The sequence below is a fragment of the Rattus norvegicus genome, chromosome 1 (assembly GCF_021556685.1).
Source record: "Rattus norvegicus strain SHRSP/BbbUtx chromosome 1, alternate assembly SHRSP_T2T, whole genome shotgun sequence".
Taxonomy (NCBI): Eukaryota; Metazoa; Chordata; class Mammalia; order Rodentia; family Muridae; genus Rattus; species Rattus norvegicus.
The window spans coordinates 139,020,324-139,043,000 of NC_141534.1; the positions used below are offsets into that span (position 1 = coordinate 139,020,324).

Here is a 22,677-nt window from a genome sequence, read left to right on the forward strand (position 1 = left end):
TGTTCTCCAACTGGTTCTTGATTTGTCAGTAAAGAAGGCCAGTGACTAATTGCTGGGTGGAAGTTACAGGTGAGACATCTGGATCCCAGGAGGAAAAGGCAGACACAGTGAAGGAGAGAGGAGCTTTCTGTCATGCTCTGGAGAAAGAAGAATGCAGTAACCATGTGAGGTCTCAGGGGTGGGGAGGTGGGGCCTGTGGCCTCTGCTGTAGGCAAGGTGGCGAGGGATGTTTGGGAGGGACTACGTAGGACTAGCCATTGAAGGGCAAGTGGAGAGACAGAGATTAAGGGTGTGTGTGTGTGTGTGTGTGTGTGTGTGTGTGTGTGTGTGTGTGTGTTTGTGTTTTATCTGAGAATTCAGGGGTGTCGGGAGGGAGCTGTTATTGGAGTCACCTTCTGGAGCAAAGATGGTTACAGCAAAAGGGAAGCCAGGCGAGAGCCAGAGCTCGGCCCGGAACAAAAGGAGGTAGCATTTAAAACTACATTCAACAGGTGGGAGCCAGAGAGGGTCAAGGAAGGTTAATGAATGGTGAATGTCGTCATAGAGTAGTGCACAGAAGTTGGAGTATTGGAAAAAGATTTTTTTAATTTATTAACTTAAAAAACCTAAGTAAGAAAATAAGTGAGTAAGTCAATGAAGTTGGGTATAATTATGTGCTTGCCTGTGATAACCAGTGCTGCCAGGGGAAAAGACAATGGGATGGCTGGACCTACTGGCTACCAGATTAGCTCCCAATGTAATGAGCATCCTGCTCTGGCATGTAGGTGTATACACACACACACACACACACACACACACACACACACACACACACACACCACAGACACCAAATAACTAAACAGGTATAAATTAGGTAAAATTAACAAAACATATTGATTATATCCTTGTGCATGAATAGCTAGTTCTAGATCCAATGGTTCAGTGGGTAAAAGCCTGATAACCTGACTTAGATCCATGGAACCCACAGGTAGAAGGATAGAACTGACTCTCTCCAAGTTGCCTCCTGATCTCTATATCCACACCATAGCATATATGTATACATATGAACACACACACAGAGACAGACACAGAAACACAGACACAGGTACACACATGCATGCACATACACATATACACACTCAGGCACAGGCACAGGGAGGCACAAGCACATACACACATACAGGCATACATTTAAAGTAAAATAAATGTATGCCTCCCACCTTGGGTGTGTATTTTGATTATATTCACCACTCCTTCAACTCCTCCCAGATCCACACTCCCTTTCCTACCCACCCAACATTGTGTCCTTAAAACAAAACCAAACAAAAGATATCAAGTCCACATTATGCCACCCCTTTCAAATCTAGCAACAACAGAACCAGTCCCTGAAGGAGTGACAGCCTAAGTCATCCAGGGTGAGTCAAATCTCAAAATCAAATGGTGGAAAAAAATAAAGAGGGGGTGAAAGGCCCAAGAGTCCTGAGTACAATGGACCCAGGGCAGAGTGAGGACTGTTTGCGAAATGTCTGGAATTTCTAGGATACACAATGTATACATGTATATATCCACAGTCATGTGAAAGTAACAGTGTTGTTCAGTGATGGACAGCGTAAACAATAGAATCCACATACTATTACCCAGTAATGATGTAACCATCTTACTTTGTGAATATATACTCTATGATACTCATATAACACAAGGATATAATGACATAGAAAAGCAGTTCTCAGAAAAAGTCTCCATATTAAAGCAACATATGACTGCCTACAAACACACACACACACACACACACACACACACACACACACACACACACACACACACAATCCTACTACCTCCGTATGTCTCTGCTCATTCAAGTTTCACTGTAAGACTCTGAACTTGTCAGCCATCTTTGAACTTTGGTTCTTAGAATCTCAGCCTTTTCTCTTTGATCCTTGTAACTTGCTGCTCCTGTAATTCTTTCTGCAGATGGCTAGACTACAGAAGGCTACCCTTGGCTTGGCCTCTAGACCTACATGTGAACATTAACAGTTTGATTCTTCTGAATGGATAAAATGAGGAAGACCTCTTACAGTTCACAGGGATAATGACTCTTTATTTCGTAAGACAAAGCCCATGCTTTTATAGGTCATCTACACCCTCATTACTGTTTTCTGCATAGACCATGAACTTCTGCCCGGGTCAGACATTATGAAGAGGCAATGTGTGGAGACACAGAGGCACTCTGGTCTCACTGCTGGGGAATCTCCATGTTTTAAACTTTAATGGCAATAAAATTGCCTGTGAATGTCAAATGTAATTGTGGCACGGATTCTGTATCTCTAACAAGTTCCCAGTATATACAAAGGCTGTTTCCCCACAGACCAGTTTTACATGTAAATGCAAATCCATATCCACCCATGAATATCAAATGAATCCACAGCTGAGGCACTTTTATTAATATTAACTTCAAAAGGAAGAAGCCGTTTGAGAGTCTATTTCTGCTTAATAATCCAAGAGCCTTATTAGTACCCATAACTTACTAATCCCAACAGTCTGTCACTGAAAGCTTTGAATTCCCCTCACAGTGAACACGTGGACAGTGCTCAGCTTTTCTTCCCAAATGATCAAGTCGATTCTTCTCAGTGTGACCTGTTTGGGAAGATGGTACTTGAAGCCACATATTTGCAGCCACATAACAGAAGCCACCTTTTGCTTCTCTTCCTCTCTCAATGTTCTTTGTACCTCATCAGTTGCTTCCTGTAGCCCTCTCTCTTGCAAAAGCATTTGTAGAATTTATCTTTCTCTTTCCAGAAGTTCGGTTGTCTATTCTTTTATTAATGAAATGTATTGAATGAACAGCACAGTATTCAACCGCTCTCTAAGACACATGGAATGTATGAAGGAACTCAAAAGAAAAACCTGTTTTGTCTAAAGTGTAGCTGGGAGACTTTGTTCTGACAATTGTTAATGTACTAATTCGTTTCTGATGACAGAGGTGACCCGGTATTGGGAGCAGAAGCAAGATCAGCTTCAGATGCAGATTTTGTGATAATTGAGCCTGCAGGCTTGGGGTCTAAGGAGGACAAAGTCAAGAATGGAAATGCAAATAAGGAGGCTGGTGAAATGTAAGCCCTGGTACAATAATGTGGTACCAGTGTGACTTTTGCTGTAAGATTTGAAGAAGGTAAGAGATATTGCCTACATAGATATGTTGTAGGAAGAACATTTCATGCAAAAGCAACAGCTAATTCAAATCCCATGGGGGCGAAAGTATTCTTGCACACTGGAGAAACAGAGACTTGCATCATGTCTGGAGCTCATTGATGGACAGAGAATTCTGCATATAAACTAGAAAGGTCAAGGGATCAGGCCATCTAAGGCCATTCTGTGTATTGTGCTTTTTATTGAGTAAAATTGGTTCCTCTCAATGAGCTGGGCTAGTTTTCTCTGTCTGTCCAGAGAAATGGGCAGAGTTGACAGTTCTTTAGCTGGACTAACAGATCCAGAGACAAACATTTCTATGTCCTGAGAACTAGACAGAGGTGTTTGCCTCCAATTTCTAAGCAGTTCAGGATGTTCAGGTCAGAGGCTCACTGTTTGGAGCCTGCCCGGTCAGTAGCTCCACACTGAGCTGCCAGTGTTCCACAGCACACAGCAACAGCTAGTGTTAGCGTTAGCATCAACATGTGTTGGTAACTGATCTTGCTTCCAAGTCTTGAATTTTGGGACCCATAACTTCTAACATAAGCTAGTGTTATGGTCTGTTACATGTGGGCAGATATCAGGATGCTGGTCTCTTAGGACTCTGTGCCTCCATAGATCCCCTCTTCTACTAATAGAACCCCAGAGTCCCTCATCATCTTCACATTTTTCTGCCTTCCTTAGTCTCACTTTTCTGCCCCCTGCCATCTCATTCTGCCACCCATTGCCTCACCTGCTACTCCCTGGGTTTCTGCCCATACTTGCCTTCCAGAACTCTTCAGCTGCCTTTTATACTATTTCTACTGCTGCTGCTGTCACCATTATTGCTGCTGGTCGGGCCCCAGGCACCTCCACTATAGTACTATTGCCAGCTTGTCTCAATGTTAATATCTGAACTTTGTCCATCCATGCAGAAACTCCAAACTAGGCAAGAAAAGACCCCCTAAGAATCCTTTATTTAGCCTACTGTTGCTGTACAGAAGGTTGGGGCATGTCTCTCTGGTAACTTGGAAAGTTAGTTGAACAATCTGGATCTGTATATGTGGCATATATGTGACCTTCAAGTCAGGGGCAGTATTTGCACCAAGCACTGCATAGCTCACAGGTCCACCAACCACAGGTCCTACATGATTGCATCTCAGTACCAATGATAACGCCTTCCTGTAGCTGTAATGGGGGAGGGTGATAAAAATGCATACATGTATGAAGTTTTCTAAGGATAAACAGAAATAATTGCCTTTAAGAAGTCTGTTCATTCAAGGTGAGGTAAAATACTTGCCATTTTCAATAAATGAACAAACACATTTCCATATAAAATGCCACCACAGCATAAGATGCAAAAGACAGTGGAAGAACATTGGGTGCTCAGTGGGTGAAAATGTATGTAGTAGAAATTTTCTTCTAAGAGCCTTAATGTTTGAGTCAGGTAGAAGGCAGGCTGAGAGACTGTACTGGCTAGTTTTGTGTTTCAACTCGACACAAGCTGGAGTTATCATAGAAAAAGGAGCTTCAGTTGTAAAAATGCCTTCATGAAACTCTGCTGTGAGGTATTTTCTCAACTAATGATCAAGGAGGGAGGACCCAGCTCATTGTGGGTGGTGCTGTCCCTGGGCTGGTGGTCTTGGGTGCTATAAGAAAGCAAGCTGAGCAAGCCAGGGGAAGCAAATCAGTAAGTAACATCCCTCCATGGCCTCTGCATCAGCTCCTGCTTCCTGATCTGCTTGAGTTCTAGTCCTGACTTCCTTTTGTGATGAACAACAAAGGGCTGAATAAGGCCTTTCCTCCCCAACTTGCTTCTTGGTCATGATGTTTGTGCAGGAATAGGAACCCTGACTAAGACAGAGACTAAGGCACATCACAAATGCATGTGTACATATGCATGTGTGCTTGTATATGTGTACACATGTGTATGCATGAGGGTACATACCTTTGATGCATATGTGTAGGTACAATGTGCAGTGTTTTATTTTTCTGAAACCAGATCTCTCATTGAACCTGAAATTCTCAGCTACACTGGCTAGCCAGCAAGCTCCAGACATGTGTCACCACACCCAACTTTTACAGGGTGCTGGAGATACAAAGGCAGCAAGCTTGTTATCCACTGAGTCATCTCCTGGTCCCCCATTCTTGTTATTTTTTTGTCAGATAGCATCTCATTTCAAGTGCTATTGATTTTCGTCTTCTAAACAAACTTGAATGCTCTCCAGATATCCCCTCTGCACTGCCAATAACCTAATGAAAGCTCCCAGTGACTCTTACTTGAACTGCTGATACTAAGTGATACTGGCTGAAGCCATTAACCATCTGGCTGCAGAGAGATTTTTAACAGCAAGTTTCCATCACTCGGAGTGTCATGCAAACATCCCCAAAGCTGCTCTGTACAATCTGCGACTTGTCTGCTTCCCCATTCTCTTTCTGATTGTCTCTTCAAGGTGGCCTCTGACCTAGCTGATTGTGCCTTTGATTCGGTTTTCTAAACATGCCATAGTCTATCCAATCACAGGGCTTTGCCACCACCTGGACTTTCGGAATGTCCTTCCTCCACGCAGCCCCCTGGCCTAGCAAACTCTGTCACCCTTCACATCCCAGTTTACCTTTTACTTCTCAAAGACCTAATAAATCTGAGTCGGTTTCCTGTGTGATTCATTTGGGTTCAATATTCTTTTCCCTCACAACAATTATTTTGGTCTTTTATTATTTAAATAGCACTGTGATTATTTACACATTAAGTCTATGCTCGTCAAGTACTTTATAGAAATTCCTTTCAGTCAGCTGCTGCATCAGGTCATGGCAAGAGGTCATTTATAACTGGGTCAATGAAAGAAGCAAGGAGGTGACCTTGTGACACTGGACAAAATGCATAGCATCCATAGTTTACACATCTAGAAACAGAATTGCAGCAAATATAAAAGAGGGAAGGTCTATGAAAGCACCTTCTGTGCACTATCTAACTAATGCAGGCATTCCACTGAAGGGTTCCTCTTGTCTCTTTCTCTCTCAGGCATATGAAACAGAGCTGAGGCAGACACCGTCAGTGCAGTTTCCCGGTGTGGCCTCTGCAAACAGGTCTCCCTAAGCCTGACTTCAGCAGCACCAACGTTTTCAGTGGGAGGATGTGTGTGATAGTGAATGATGAATATGGCTGATTGGATTGTTCATTACTTTTTTTTTTCAGTGCTTTGGGTGAGCAGAGTTTAAAAGCGTAAAAATCCTCTTCAGCCAGCAGTTTGAGACCAGAATCTTACTCTAAAAGGGTGTTTAATGTCAAGGTATACAGGAGACACAGGTTCTAGGGTAAGGTCATGTGTGTATTAGCACCTAGTACATAGATTCCAATATTCATACCCTAAGACATGGGTACACACTCCCTAAAAGAGAAAACAACAAACCTTAGGTACCTGAAAATTCGAGGGATGAATTTTCAGGGTGTTTCTGAATAGGAAGCTGGAGACAAGGTGCCCCTTCCTTTCAGGATGTTAGGACGATGATTAGGGAAAGATCATCAAATTAGCAAGTATTATGGATGCCCCCTTGGTTCACCTCACAGCCAAGGAGGCCTCAGGACCATGAGAACTGCATTAGACTTGTGCACAGAGGCCAGGAGACACAAAGGGCACAATAGGAAGAACGGAAGCTTTCTACAAATACCTGTTTCCTAGGTGGGTTTTACATAGCAGCTCTGGGATGTATTGGTGAGTTCTCCATCCACATCTGTCCACTGTCCAGAGATGGTCAGACAGGTAGGAATATGAAGGTGTGGTATGGTGGTTTGCCAGCCTTCAGATAGCATAGCTCAGTATCTGAGGTTAACTGAGGGAACGTGAAATCCCTCACCTCCCATTTCACCAGCAAACCCTTGTCCAGTCAGCAAGAAAGAATGAAGAGATTGGGCAATCCCTCTCTGTCTTATCAACTTTGTCAATTCACTCAGAACGTTAAACAAATACAGATGAGATTTTTTTTTAAGAACAAGAGCACAGATTTGAGAGTGTAGGTGGGCTAGTCTTACAACTTCAATAGTTTTCATCTTTTTAAAAAGAAATGAGAACAGTAAACAAAAATTGAATCCTTAATTTATAAATGCAAATGTAGGTCATTTATAGTGAAATGAATGTAACAATTTACAAGATTCTAAGATCAAGGGTGTCTCTGTTAGGAGACGGCTGTTTTCTGAAATGAAAACACTGTGTCTATAGCTGTTTTACAGACTTTCAAGTCTATCCAGACCTCACATTATAAACTTTTTTCTTCTTTCTAAATTCTCTCTTACATAAAATCTGATTATTTGTAAAATGTTTTATGATGGGAATTCTCAATCTGGTGGAAAGGTAGAATAAAGAAATAAATTGTGTGTGTGTCGTTTCACAATTGCAAGCCACATGCCGATCCTGTTTTATCTAGCCTACTGACATTCTCTATGAGAGGATCTATTTTGAGACAAGTTCTCATACAGCTCAAGCTGGCCTCAAAATGATTATGTGTCTGAGGATAACTTTGAACTCTTGATCTCTCTGCCATCACATTCAGCAGAATAGAACATTCTTATATTTTACTTTTTAAGCATGTATGTGTGCGTGTGTGTGTGTGTGTGTGTGTGTGTAAGGAGAGGAGGGGAGAAAGTGAGGGAAGAAGGAGAGGGAGACAGAGTCAGAGAGACAGAAGCAGAGAGAGAGAGAAAGAGGAAGAGAGAGCGCACTCAAGCTAAGCAGCCATGGGTTTGTTAGCTGCTTTATATCAACTTGACCCAAATGGAATTCATCTAACAGGAGAGAACCTCAACTAAGAAAATGCTCCCATATGATCTGGCCACAGGCAAGCCTGTCAGGCATTTTCTTAATAAGTGTCTTATTTAGGAGTGCACAGACCATGATGGGTGATGCCATCTCTGAGCTTGTGGTTCTGGCTTTATAAGAAAGCAGAATGAGCAGGCTAGGAGGACCAAACTAGTAAGGAGCGCTCCTCCATGGCCTCAGCATCAGCTCCTGCCTCCAGGTTCCTGTCCTGTTTGAGTTCCTGTCCCGACCTCCTTCCATAATAGACTGTAGTGTGGTAGTGTGAGCCAAATGAACCCTTTTCTTGCTCAACTTGTCTTTGATCATGGTGTTTCAGCAAACAATAGAAGTCCTAACTAAGACAATGGATGTGCTGGTGCCAGAAATCATCAGAAGAGAGTAATAGATGCCTTCGAGTTGGAATTCCAGGCGATTGGGAGCCGTCTGCACGGGTGCTGGAAAACAAACTCAGGTCCTCTGGAAGAGTAACAAGTTCTCTTCAGCATTCAGCCACTTTTCCAGTCAGAAGTCACAAAATGTTCTTTAAAGGCCAGACATGTCATTATCTGATACTTTCAGAAGCTGACGGATAGATAAAGGCATCAACAAAAGTGCAGCTATGTGTGGTGAGTACAACTCTCAACATAAATGTTTATCCTTATACTCTGATTCACACGTCATGTCCAGACTACCCAGGTATCCTCAGAATTATATACTTAGAACCTGGCTTCTGATGACCAGAATTAAGCAGAGTCAAACATATTACTTCTGAGTGTTATACCTCTTTCATATAGTTGAGTCATGCTTTTTTCTAAAACAGAAAAATATCCATTTCCAAAGCTCAAAATTTGTGTATTTAAAAAAATGATAATTTTTAAATGTTTGATTTATTTTATTTTTCAAATACAATGATTTATTTAACTATTAGGGGGTCACCAACATTTAAACCTGACATTTTATGTCTTGGTTTCTGTTTGTTTCTCCCTTTGGTACAGTTTATATATGCAGGGATATCCCATCGAAACGAACTGATTTTTCCTTTGTAATTGGTTGTCAGTTGGCAACAGCTTCTAGTTTAAGGATGGGAGATTGTGTCCACCCCTCCCTCCCTCCACTTGCCCTTCTCAGCTCTTGAAGCCAGGCTGACTTGAACCTGTGGAGGCCCTGTGTGTGCTGCCACTGTCTCTGCGTGTCCATCCTGCTATTCTAAGGGTCTTTGTTTCTTAGCGTCATCTGTCCCCTCTGGCTCTTACAATCTTTCAGCCTTCTCTTCCACATAGCTCTCTGAGCTCCAGGGAAAAGAGTGGAAAGACATTCCATGATTTCAGTATTGTGTGGCATCCTAACCTTTATCTCAAGAACTAAATACGGCTTTGAACTCAAGAGGACCGTGTTGTGGGTTCAACCCATTCCAGCTGCTTCTCTTGTTCTTTGTTTTCCTTTCTGCTTTACAATATTCTTCTACCATTTTTCTCTCTACTTAAGGAACTTCTATTAACAAACCTCTAATGCTCATGGATTGGAGACCTACTCTTTTGATGATGGGTATGGTACCAAAAGCTTCAGATTTCATGTAATCCCAATCAAGATTCCAAAAATGTATTTCACAGAAGTAGAAAGTAAAACTAATCTCAATGGAAGTAAAAGGTTTACTGAATACCCATTGCAATGATTAGCCTAACGAACAATGTTGGGGGCATCACCATATTGATTATAAGTTATGCTACAGAGCCTCAGGAATAAGGAACAGCAAAATGCTGAATGCGCTGGCCCAGAACAGGGGCTTCACGGAGACACCCATACAGTCACGGGCACCTCATTTTGCCTGCAATGTCAAAGACATACTTTGGAGAAAAGATTGGCAGAGGCATCAATCTCAGAGGGCTCCTTCTCATCATGTGTGGTACTGACATGGTTTAAAAGGTTGGGGACTGCTTGCTATGATGTCTCATGAGGCTGTGCATTCTGGGAACGATTGCTCTCTCTCAATGCACCACGAAATCATAGCCCACCTAGTATGCTGATCTAGGAGTATAGTCAGTGTATTTCTGCTTCATTTTCAAAACCTGACTACGCTACGATTTAAAACTGGAGGAGGAATAGTATGCGATCTAGCATCCCTGGTTCCCTAATGCATTAACTCTCTAAACTCTGTTCAAATAATAAATTGCATTGCTATTTGTAAGTAATAGATGCATGTTGTGCTCATTAATCCACATAAAGATTGACAACAGACTAATATGTACTGAGCATGTTTCAGATTCTAGACATCATAGTAATTTCTGTCATTTAATTTAAATATCATACTGATCTGCTTCTAGGAATTCAGGTCACCATTTGAGAGATGAGTGAGGGGCCAGAGTAGACTAATAAGGATGTTCCGTATCTACTGAGGAAGTGGACAAGGAGTCAAACCTAAGACAACCTGACCCTTCACCTGCAGTTTCTACATCCTCCAATCCGATTGGTGGGAAATATCCACAGCATGCGTGACATGAGGCAAAAAGTCAGTCACGCCGGCTAAGCTTTGCCACCTCTAAGCAGGGAGAAGTACAGTCGATCTGTTCCACTCACTAGACATTGAAAAATCACATGGTGTCTAATGTAATGGAGTCATGGGGAGGAAGAGGGAAAGGCCATTCAATTCCTGCCACAGGTGACAACTGAAGAACGGGAACAGTCTTGCAGAGAGTCCCTGGCAGCCAGAGCTGATGCCCCTCAAGTCCGATCACTTATTCCGAATGCCACTTGGGGTGAAAGATGGTTGCCAGGTTAAGCATCACACCATCTGCTTCCTGGCTTGATAAAAAGATAGCAAAACAATATAAAGGGAATTTCCAGAGCTTAGCATCTGCGTGAATGGCTCATACTTGACTTAGGTTGTGTAAGCTTTCACCTCGGCACCACAGAATGCCACCTTTACAGCTCATAAATGCAAGATCTTTTGCTCCAAAGAAAGGTCAAGCGTTGCCAGGTAAGACACAGTTCACCCCAAAACAATACTCATTGCATCAAAGATACCTGTGCTTCCTGGGGCATTCTTTGTAGGCTCACACCCTTTGCCACTCAATGGGTTGGAGGAGAAAAGGGACTGTGTTAGTCACCAAGACCAGTCAGTGCCTGTGCACTTTGGTTCTTCCCTTAATTTAAGATCCAGGATTGAAATATTGCCAGACACTGTGAGAAAACGCTAATCCCTCAGAATCTGGGTGACTGATCATGTAGAATTTAGTGCTGACTCAACAGATGTGTACCAACACGTCCTTTAAAGTGGGGGTGGAGGGGAAATCAGAAGGAACATTTATAAAAAGCTTTGAAGCATTTATTTCTTCAGAAATGTGAAATAAAATGGTTTAAGTCAGACTTTCACTCCCCGAGTAATATTACAAAGGGGCTCCACTCTATGATAATACATCACGAAATGGAGAATGTGCTTCTCTAGGCAGTGAGATGATTCACACTTCTCATTTACAAGTCTAATCCTTGGTTTTTATTTTTCAAGGTACAAGGGAAAAGGAATTAGAGAATAAACTGGCTTCAAGCATCAACTCAGTGTTCCCCAAGACTGTCTTGATTGCTGAGCCCAGACATACCAGTGTATTTGTCAAAACATTCTGGTTGAAAAGACTCAAAATGTGAATACATCAGCCATGTGCCACAGCAGGCCCCAGGACCAAGAATAAATATGCAAAATAAACATCATGTTTTGTGTGTCTTTTTTGGTTTTGTTTTGGTACCTTTTTTGTTTTGTTTTGTTTTAGGTGGTTTATTTGACTTGGGAAAGTAGAAAGAACATGAAGTTGGGTGGGTACGTTCTAAGAAGAGTTGGGGCAGGGAAAGGTTATGCTTCTCAGTTGCGTTGAGTTTTCTAGTGGAGTCTTTAGAGTCTTATGTATGGAATCATAATTTCAAATAAACATCCCTGTTGCAGTAAACCCCCAACCCAAATAAGCCTGTGCAAGGAAAACACAACTCAATTAATATGAATACAAGATGTGGGCCTAGATTGGGCAGATCTACTCCTATAATACTCTATTCCCCAGCTATGAGAGCCCTTAGAACTTGCAGTTTCTCCAGGCCAAGTGCTTCTGCTCTATTTTCCTCCACCTCCTCTTCCTCCATATCTCTCTCTCTCTCTCTCTCTCTCTCTCTCTCTCTCTCTCTCTCTCTCTCTCTCTCTCTCTCTCTCTCCACCTCTCTTCCACTGCCCAATTGCTGGCTCCAGCCTTTGTTTTACAAGTTCAAATGGGGAGAAGGGTCACATAAATTTACCTGAGTGAGTAAGTAATTCCCTTCACCTCCCAGGCAGCCCAGGTGTGGGAAGCAGAATTAGAATCAAAATACAAAGAGCACCAGGGCAATGCACAACTTATCCATTAATTTTTTCACTTTCCTACCTGTACTTTATCTATTTCATTGTTCTTATTGTTTTAGTCAAGAATTCAAGTACTATGTTGAATGTGAATGGGAAAAACATATTCTTCCTTAGCTGCTAGCTGTCGTAGTGCTGGAAGCTTCTATGTGTACAACAGAAGGAGCAAAGTAGCCATCAGTCTCACCCAGTTGTGAGCCCTGCAAACTGAAATAACAACTGGTCTGGCAAGACACAGTGGCTTATACAATAGTAGCCTGAACTTTATAAGAACAATCAAATACTTTATGCATGACTTTGAGGCTTGCTCTGTATGAAACCCATACTGTTAATCAAACCAAGAACCAGTGGCTAAGTAAGTCAGAGGCCTGATGGTAGAATCTACAACAATTATTCTGCTAAATAGAAATAATATTAACCTGACTCCTTTCTATGCCCAGAGGTTAGTGCATTTCTCAATTCTCATCAAGGAAGCTTCTTACAGTAGCGAACTGTTAACACAGAGCTTCATGCATAGCTGGTCATGAGAAGAGACTGTGGAGAGCTTAACCCTAACTGAGACATCTTCACACTCACACTATAAGGCTCAGGAACTACTGAAGAAGAGGATTTGGAAAGACCCCAAGACTGAGACTGGACAACTACCGGGAAATTGTGTTTTCTGGCATGGTAGGACCATTGTTCAAACCAACTCACAGCAGTTGTGACAGCAAGCATATGGCCTGAACAAGTCCAAGCCAGACAAAAATCCCAGAATGGAATGGGGAAACGGGCCCAAAGTCCCACCCCTAGCTGATGAGCCAGTGGCAATTGTCTGGAAAAAAAGGTTGGGTTTTTTCCCAAAGGTTTGACCCATGATATACAAAGCACATTCCAGGGGTTGGTCCTAAAGACAAAAATATTCGAACAGCAAATATTAGACTCACTGCATTTAGAAAGACAGAAAAAGAAACATGAAGGTAGGTGTGTAGGGAGATAGGGGTAGACATGGAAGAATGGATAAAGGAATAAATATAATCAAAACATATTGGATGAAATTCTCAAAGAAGTTTTTAAACTATTCCTTAAGATTGTTTTGGTTTCTAGATCATAATCAATTATTTCTCATGTTGATGATATGCCCATGATCAAATATGTTAATTCTCTTAGGACAGAGCACGGTGCACAGTAAAATCCTGACCGAGGGGTCTATTGCCTGTGGCTGAGGAATCATGTATTTATACTACAGATTAGCATGTTAACCTAACTTATAAGCTGAAAGGGGAACTTTTATTTATTTGAAGGGTCATGTGACAATCTTACGCTGGAAAAATATTGTCACAAAATCCAGCAGCAAAGAAATATGCTCACACGCACTCAGATGAACAGAAACTTGGTTGGTATATTCTGTTTCTCTTCTTATTTTAAATTGTAAACTGTGTAATAAAATACAGAAAAGCACAAAAATGTAAATTTGACTTATATGCCCCAAATAACAAATACAAAAATTTTGCCAGTTTCCAAGGATTCCCATTAAATAAATAGGGAATTAGTTAAACATAAAATTGAATTTTATTTTCCTTATATCCTATTTCTCTATTTTCCTTCCTAAGAGTAACCGTGATATAATTTTATTTGTTTTAATTACATTTACTTATTGATCATGTATATGTGCTGGGTGTATTTGTGTGCTATGGTGCACATGTGGAATTCAGAGGACTCCTATGGGAGTCAGTTCTTGCCTTGCCTTCTGAGCCATGTCTCTCACCCTGTTAGGAAGTTTAAAATATATATATATATATATATATATATATATATATATATTAAAATATTCCCTTGAAAATTCATAGTATTTCTGGTTTTTTTTACTTACTAATACAAAAAAAAACTTCTTCATGAGCATCAATACTCATCTTTATCAATACTCTGCTGCTTTCTTACTATTTTCAAAGCCTGATTAGAGTGTCTGCTTTCTTCAGTCCCTCTTTCTCTCCTTCCTTCCCCCTTGCCTTTCTCTTTGGCACAGAACTCTGTTTTGATTTATTAATTACTATTTTTACATTTGTAGCTTTAGTCATTTTTGTGTTCTCTAAGAACTCCCTTCCTGTCTTAAAAATCATACATTCTTTTACATTTTTATATGTTTGTGATAATCCCTTTGGATATCATTTGCCTGTTGGTACGCTGATAGCAAGTGTACCTGGTTTTCTACGTATGATTGTAATTCTCACTCCTCATTTCCCATAACTGCATCAGAGTCCATTTATGTGTTTAACTGAATACTGTTTACTTAGCAGATTTCTCTTATGGCCTATATATCGCACATTTTTATTTTAAAAGGCACATATGGACTTAAAGAATTTAGTTTCTATGTGTTGTTTGATACATATTTATGTATACAAGTTTTATATTTGTAAAACCTGCAGTTAAATATGTAATTTTATATAAACATACCATATGATAGATTATCCATATAATTTATATATTACGCACATGAACATTTATATATTATATACATGAATGTATATCATAAATCAAATTAATATCTATATATACACAAGAAATTATTCATATTTTGTTTTCCTAATATTTTTGTTTACCTGATCTATATGTCACTTGTGTGTCTGTCTGTCTGTCTGTCTTGTCTGTGGGCACATTCCTGTACATGTACACATGTGTTCCTATGCCTTTGGAAGTCAGGGGTTACTCTGATACACTGTTTCTCAGGTGCCATCAACCGTGTTTTTTGAGACAGGGTCTCTCACTGGGCCAGACACTCCCCAAGCTGGCTAGCTAGTACCAGGGATCTGCCCACCAGTGCTGGGACTGTAAGCACACATTTTCTATTTCATCAGCTTAGTTGATCTAGTCATGTACTTCTGTGAGGTGTTGAGTGAAACATTCACTTGGGACTGTAGATCTGTCAGTTTGACCTCATAACTTCATGGCTCTTTTATTCTTATCACTTTGTCCAAGCTGTATTTTAAAGGCCTGTGATTGCTATGAAGTATCCATATTTATATTTCCTAATGAGCATTATAAAAGCCATGTTCTCTAATATATTTGAGCCAGCCATCTTTATGTACATAGCTGTTTTGTTTATACTTTCAAAACTAATTTCAACTACTATTTTGTATCAAGTGATGCTATCACCAGGAGTATATACAACGGACTCAGTCATACCTTGTTAGTAAGTTTGGGTCCCTCTTGTTTTATCTCTTTCAAAGTCATCATTAGGTCACCTCTGATTTAATGCACAGTCGTTGGTAGTTCATTTTATTTCAGTTTTGCATGGTTATCTGTGGTGACTGTCCTTTTAGAGGCATGCATGTCATTGCAATTGTCTCATTCTTTTCCTGTTTTGTGACTCCCTCAGGTTTTGTGACCAAGATGATAGTTAAGGATAATTAGTTCCTGCTTGACCTCGTAACCTACAGACTCTGAGGAGGTATCTGTAGAGGCAGTTTTCAATCTGAGCCAGCAACTCAGTAGGTGTCATTAAATCAGGGTGTGTGTGTGTGAGAGGGGGGGAGGGAGGGGAGAGAGAGAGAGAGAGAGAGAGAGAGAGAGAGAGGGAGAGGGAGAGAGAGAGAGAGGGAGAGGGAGAGGGAGAGAGAGAGAGAGGGAGGGAGGGAGAGAGAGAGAGAGAGAGAGGGAGAGAGAGAGAGAGAGAGAGAGAGGGAGAGAGAGAGAGAGAGAGAGAGAGGGAGGGAGAGAGAGAGAGAGAGAGAGAGAGAGGGAGAGAGAGAGAGAGAGAGAGAGAGAGGGAGAGAGAGAGAGAGAGAGGGAGAGGGAGAGAGAGAGAGAGAGAGAGGGAGAGAGAGAGAGAGAGAGAGAGAGAGGGAGGGAGAGAGAGAGAGAGAGAGAGAGAGAGGGAGGGAGAGAGAGAGAGAGAGAGAGAGAGGGAGAGAGAGAGAGAGAGAGACTGATTAGAGGCCATTTGCTGTCTTAATTCATAATTTGCACCTGCTTCTAATGCTGGCCTAGAGAACCCTTTTTCCACTGAAGCCATGGGATATAAGTGGGCTGCTTCTTCTTCAAGGGCAGTGAAAGTCCTCTAACCTACACTGACCCTACTGCCCTCCATTATGTCTAACCTTTTCCCAGCATTATTCACAGTTCCCCACAGTCTCCCACCCCTCTCATCTCCCATCATCCCTCACTATCCCTTGCCATTTCCTGTCATCTCTCCCACCATCCCTCACTGACTGTGGGACTTTTTCCTTTCCTGGTTTTTCCCAGGAGCCTTCTAGTGGTACCATCCTTCTTAAGGGAAATCTCTCTTGCAATGTGTGTATTAATAGAGTGAACCTAAATACAAAAACCAAATGTGAGAGGCCTATGCCATCTTGCAATTGGGGAAGTGATTCTGACTTTCCAGTCACGGAGGAATCAGTGCTACATCTATGCTTAGCATCACAGCAAAATGAAGACCCTATAAGCAACAGGGACAGACCCTAAGCTACTACCAAAAGGGGACTATGGAAGATAGCCAAATCCCCGGCATTTTTAGCCTGAGCCTATTGGAACTTGCAAAAGACTCTGGACTAGCCTTTCTCAAGTTTCAGTCAACCGCATGTGACTCCTGTGGAGAGAAATCAAGCACACTGACTGGTCTCTTTGGACTTCAGTGAGCATCTTCCACTACTGTGAACTGCCTGCATGTTCAGTTTCCTCAGAATTCAAATGTTGAACTGCTATAGAATTAGGAGGTAAGGTCCTTGGCCAGTAAATAATAGGTCAAGATTGTAGAGGGCTTGTGGCCTCATAAAAAGAATCTCTCTCTCTCTCTCTCTCTCTCTCTCTCTCTCTCTCTCTCTCTCTCTCTCTCTCTCTTTTCACTATGGGACAGCACAGCAAGATGGCTGTCTACAGTGAGGAGGAGAATGCCTACCGGGACCCAATCATGCTGGCTCTCTGTTCTCAGATATTTCTAGCACCTACACCTTTGAAAACTAAATGCTTATTGTTTGAGCCATGTAGTACATGGGATTCTGTGACAGCATTCCAAACTAAGATACATGGTGTTCTTAAAGCAGCTTTCTCTCTTCTCCCATGGGACCTTTCTGTGTGCCACTCTCTTAACCCAGATGTCAGTCCAGCCCTTACTTTCCTAGCATTTACCCCACCCACCCCCGTGAAAACAATTTGCTCCCTGGTTTCTTCTCATATGTGTTCTGAGAGAAGTCTCTCTAGAGTACAGACTGATGTGGAAAAATAAAGGGGAATAGAAAGTCTTACAGGAGAATGATACTTCATGCATTCTCTATGGATCCATGACCCTTCCGAAGAAGAAAACCTGATGCTTGGAAGCAGTGAAAATAACCTTAGATATCACAAAGGCTCATGGATCTCTAAAGAGCTCTATTACATGTAAAGCACGTTGGTGTTGTTTTACTGTGTGCACTTAAGAGAAAATGCCTTAAGAGTCTCCTTGAGGATGGAGAAGTAATGAATAGAAATGAGGGAAGCTCTTTAAAGGAACTGGCCCCTTCCTCAAACGATGGAGAATGGGAAGAAAGAGCAGTATGAGGAAAATGTATCCTCAGGGGCAAGTTAGGTAGATGGCATCCTGGGCTTGCAAGAGGACAGGTTCTACATTCCTGTAAGTTTGCCTTGGGTTCAAGGAATCGACAAGAAGCAAAAAGCTTGGGAGAGCTGAAGGGCCCAATTCCACTGTGGCATCTGTCAGAACAGCCAGGACAGAGTGCATCCTATACCAAGACATGTAGTGACAAGAACTGTCATTGTCAGCATGTCTGTCTGCCAAAGCTTTTGCACTTGATTTTGACCCATTCCTCTTGATACTGCTGTGTCCAAACTAAAATAGCATTGACTCTCCTAGCAAAGGGCTATCCTTTTTGTTCCCAGTAATTCATATTATCTTGTGCTTCTCACGCCCACTGTCTTTCTTCTCCCTTCTCTGTACGACCACAGCAGCAACAGTTGCCAAGTATCTCAGTGTGCCCAGGATAGAAGATCTTCAGTGTTAACATGAGAATAACCTTAGGAAAGGCTGAAGTTGGATCAACCTACCTGGAGCCAATGTTCTGTCTTTTATATCTTCAATGGATATAATAAACTGAGAGCCAAGCATCTTTCCTTTCATGACTTCTACTCTGCTATTTATATGCTTGCCCTGTTGCTGCCTGGAGCAGAGAGTCTCAGCCTTGCCCTAGAGTATACACTTCAGCTGCAGAACTTTGCAAAGGCTCCTGCTTCAGCTATATTCGACAATGATTGCACCATGTCCCTTAGAGTGGGAACAGGCTTCCATATTTTTTAAAGCTACAGTATACATATCTAGTCAAGATGAAAAGGCAGTGGCTTAGAGTAACAGCAGTGTTTAACAGGCAGTAGCCATTTACTGACCTGTAATTTTATAACGTTGGTAGTTCAAAACATAGGCCCCAATAGTAGGGTTATGATTTCTGCCTTCTGTCGGCATTTTGTAAAACAGAGCCAGTAAATCAAATTAAAATTTAAAGACTATTAGACATAAAGGCATTTCTTCCTAATGTCTAAAAGTCCATGGTACAGTCTTTTTGCATTTAGTCCTTTTGAAAGAATCTAGGGAAATGGGGGTATGCCGGTTTGTGGTTGGTTGAGTCAAGTGAGGACCTTGAATTATGTCAACCCAGTACACCCACAAAGAAGAGTTCAGCACTGTTCACAGCTGGTGAACCCCTCTGGGACGGTGTGAGTAATCTCTAATCGGTTCCTCCTTACCCTTTCCTGTGAGTGGGATGTGATCATGTGCAATGCCGGACATGTGAAATAAATTTTGGAAAGGAGTTAATTTACAGCTGAATTGCAGATGCCTGCAAAAAGAGAATACTAGTTTTGAGAATGGCTACAAGGTATGATGTGGGCATTTCATTGAAACCAGTTGCATATTCTGAGCACCTTCCATAAAATCACTTTCTTAATAACTTTATTGTAGTTGTTTTGATAATAATAATTAATATTATATCTGGCAATAGCCTAAAGTAAATTAAGACGAAGTAACTTCAGCTCCTTAATGTAGCAAGTATATGTGGCATGAACTTGAATTTCATGTAAGAGACACTTTCAAATGCTCTTATGAAAGGCATTGTAGAAATGGCTTTTACATGGAAAAAAATAATTGTCCTTGCCTTATTTTTATAACGTTTTTCTTTAATTAAAAGATTTTTTCATACAATTCATATATTCTGGTTACGTTTTTCCCTCCCCAACTTTTCCCAATTCTTTTCCACCTCCCCTCGCATCCAGACCCACGTCTGTCTGTCTCTCATTAGAGAACAAATAAGCATCTAAGGGATAATAGTAAAATGAGATAAAACAATAACAAACAAAATGGAATAGGACAAAACAAACAACAGAAGAAACAGAGCCAAGGAAAAGCACAAAAAGCACATAAAGACACAGAGACACACTTATTCACATTCACAGGAGTCCCATAAAAATACCAAACTGCAAGCCAGAATATATATGTAAAGAACCTGACAGGTTAAAAGTTTAAGAAGATAATAATAAATAAAAACTAAAAGCTCTGACTCAACATTATGAGACTAGAAAGCTCCAAAAATGCTATTGAGTTTGTTTTGTTTGTTTTGTGTTATCCATCTATTGCTGGACATGGGGGTCTACCCTTAAAAGTGGTTTGTTTCCCTAGTGACACTCCATTGAAGGAAACCAGTTTTTTATTTGCAAGTGGTTATCTATCGTGGATATCATCTGAGTTAGAGATGGGTACATGTGTTCACTTTTCCTTTCAGCTCTAGGACCCCATCTGGTACAGACCTTTGCAGGCCCAGTGCACACTCATACAATCTCTCTGAGTTCACATGTGTACCCTCCCTGTTGTATGTAAAAAGCCTTGGTTCCTTGGTGTTCTCTATCCCCTCCGGATCTTACGCTCTTTTGATTGCTTTTCCACAGAGTTTCCTGAGCTCCGAGGGATTTGATGGAGACAATCCCATTTAGATTTTAGTATTCCAAGATTTCTCACTCTGAATATTTTCTGGCTTTGGGTCTATGTATTTGTTTTTGTCTGATACAGGAGCAAGCTTCTCTAAAGATAGCTGAACAAGGCACTGATCTATGATAGAGTAGAATGCTAGGAGTCATTTATTGCTACATTCTCTTAGCAAAATAGTGGTATTTTGTTTTCCCCTAAATCCATGGCCTATCTGTTCTTAGGTTTTTAGCCACATGGGCAAGATTGGGCATTGTTTCCACTTCGTGGAGTGGGCCTTCAATCAAGTCAGACAGTGCTTGGTTACTCCCAAGGCTTTGTGCAACTACTGCACCATCATATCTTGTAAGCAGGGCACCATTGTAGATCGAAACGTTTATATCTTGGTTGCCATCCTAGTTCAATTCACACCGTGACTAAAGGCAACTTGGAAGAGAAAGGGTTCATTAGGCTTATTCTTTCATACTTCTTTTCATCACTGAAGGAACTTAGAACATAGCAAGAGGCAGGAGCTGATGCAGAGGCCACAGAGGGATGTTGATTACTGGCTTCTCCTCATGGCTTGTTCAGCCTGCTTTCCTATAGAACTCAAGGCCACCATCCAGGGAGGATACCACCCACAATGGGCTGGACCCTACTCCATCAGCCAATCACTAAGAAATGCTCTACAGACTTGGTTACAGATTGGTCTTATGGTGGCATTTTCTTAATTGAGGTTCTGTCCTCCAAGATAGCTATACCTTATGTCGAGTTGACAGAAAATTAGTCAAAACAACTGATTCTTTTTCAGCTTGACTCACAAACACATCACCGTTTAGTCACAATCTTTCCTTTCTTGTTCATCCCCAAGATCACACGTAAATAGAGACATCATAATACAAAACATTTTACAAAATAAAAAGTCCCACAGCCTTACAAAGTCAAAGGCTTTAAAAGTTATCTTTTAAAAGTCTCCTTTTAAACCCAAAATCTCTTTAAAACTTTAAAAATCCTATTTTGAAAATTTTGAAGTCTCTCAGCTGTGCTTGCCTTCTCCTTGGTGACAGATCAGGAGCCTCCCGTGATGAGATTTTTCACTCTGGAGTGATTCAAACACTGCAGTTCTTTCTGGAAGTTGCCTTCAGTTGACTACTTTGCAGAATCATCATCTGTAAGAAGAGAGAATGTGTCTAAACCCACCTGAGGGAAGAAGTAGACATCCCACCCCTGCTGATCATGGACCATGAGAAATAGAGTCTGAGGTGAGGCAATGCTACCCAGTATTTTTATGCCCTTATCTAGGCCAGCATCCTGAAGGGAGTCAGAGCTAGTGAGGGTCTGAGTTAGTAACAGTACACAGCATCCAGAATCCCATGACCACTCAAGAGCCCAATTATACCTGTGAGCTGTGGAAGACAGGTAATGATGTTAGACCAAATGACCATTCAGTCTTGGCTTATGTAAATTTTCCCACGGGAGTGCTTAGTTCTATTAATAGAAGCAATGTTGATAACAAGAATGTCTTGTGAGATCTCTCTTTTTTTCCATCTTTATTAACTTGAATATTTCTTATTTACATGTCGATTGTTATTCCCCTTCCTGGTTTCATGGCCAACATCCCCCTAATCCCTCTCCCTCCCCTTCTGGATAGGTGTTCCCCTCCCCATCCTCCCCCCATTACCACCCTCCCCCCCAACAATCACGTTCACTGGAGGTTCAGTCTTAGCAGGACCCAGGGCTTCCCCTTCCACTGGTGCTCTTACTAGGATATTCATTGCTACCTATGCAGTTGGAGCCCAGGGTCAGTCCATGTATAGTCTTTAGGTAGTGGCTTAGTCCCTGGAAGCTCTGGTTGCTTAGCATTGTTGTTCATATGGGGTCTCAAGCCCCTTCAAGCTCTTTCAGTCCTTTCTAAGATTCCTTCAACGGGGTCCTATTCTCAGTTCAGTGGTTTGCTGCTGGCATTCGCCTCTGTGTTTGCTGTATTCTGGGTGTGTCTCACCATGTATTAACCAAAGATCTCAGGAGAGATCTACATCTGGTTCCTGTCAGTCTGCACTTCTTTGCTTCATCCATCTTGTCTAATTGGATGGCTGTATATGTATGGGCCACATGTGGGGCAGGCTCTGAATGGTTGTTCCTTCTGCCTCTGTTCTAAACTTTGCCCTTGTGAGATCTCTTTAGCCATTAGAGTATACTAATTCTAGACTAAGATCAAGACCAGCAAAGACAGTCGAATGTGGCCGTGGACCCTGTTTCACATGATGCACCCAGGTGAAAGATAAACTTCTAAAGTATCAGAAGTGACACATAGAGTACTTCCAGGGCCAACATGGAAGCTATTTATTCCTCAGATCAGAGACATGAATCCGATATCTTCCTAGAAAACAGATCAGAATATACATGTATCTCAAGGTCTTTTTAGGCAGGGTAGATGGAGGAAGGGTATT

General features: G+C 41.5%; 1 protein-coding gene across 1 annotated transcript in view; it reads right to left on the reverse strand.

Annotated features, from left to right (window-relative positions):
- Positions 1-19,433: 19,433 nt before the first annotated feature.
- Positions 19,434-22,677, reverse strand: part of LOC103691162 (uncharacterized) — a 232,173-nt gene continuing 228,929 nt past the window's right edge. The window contains exon 7 of the mRNA XM_087601255.1: positions 19,434-21,396. The gene's annotated coding sequence lies outside the window, so the exon portion shown is untranslated. The remainder of the gene's footprint in view (positions 21,397-22,677) is intronic.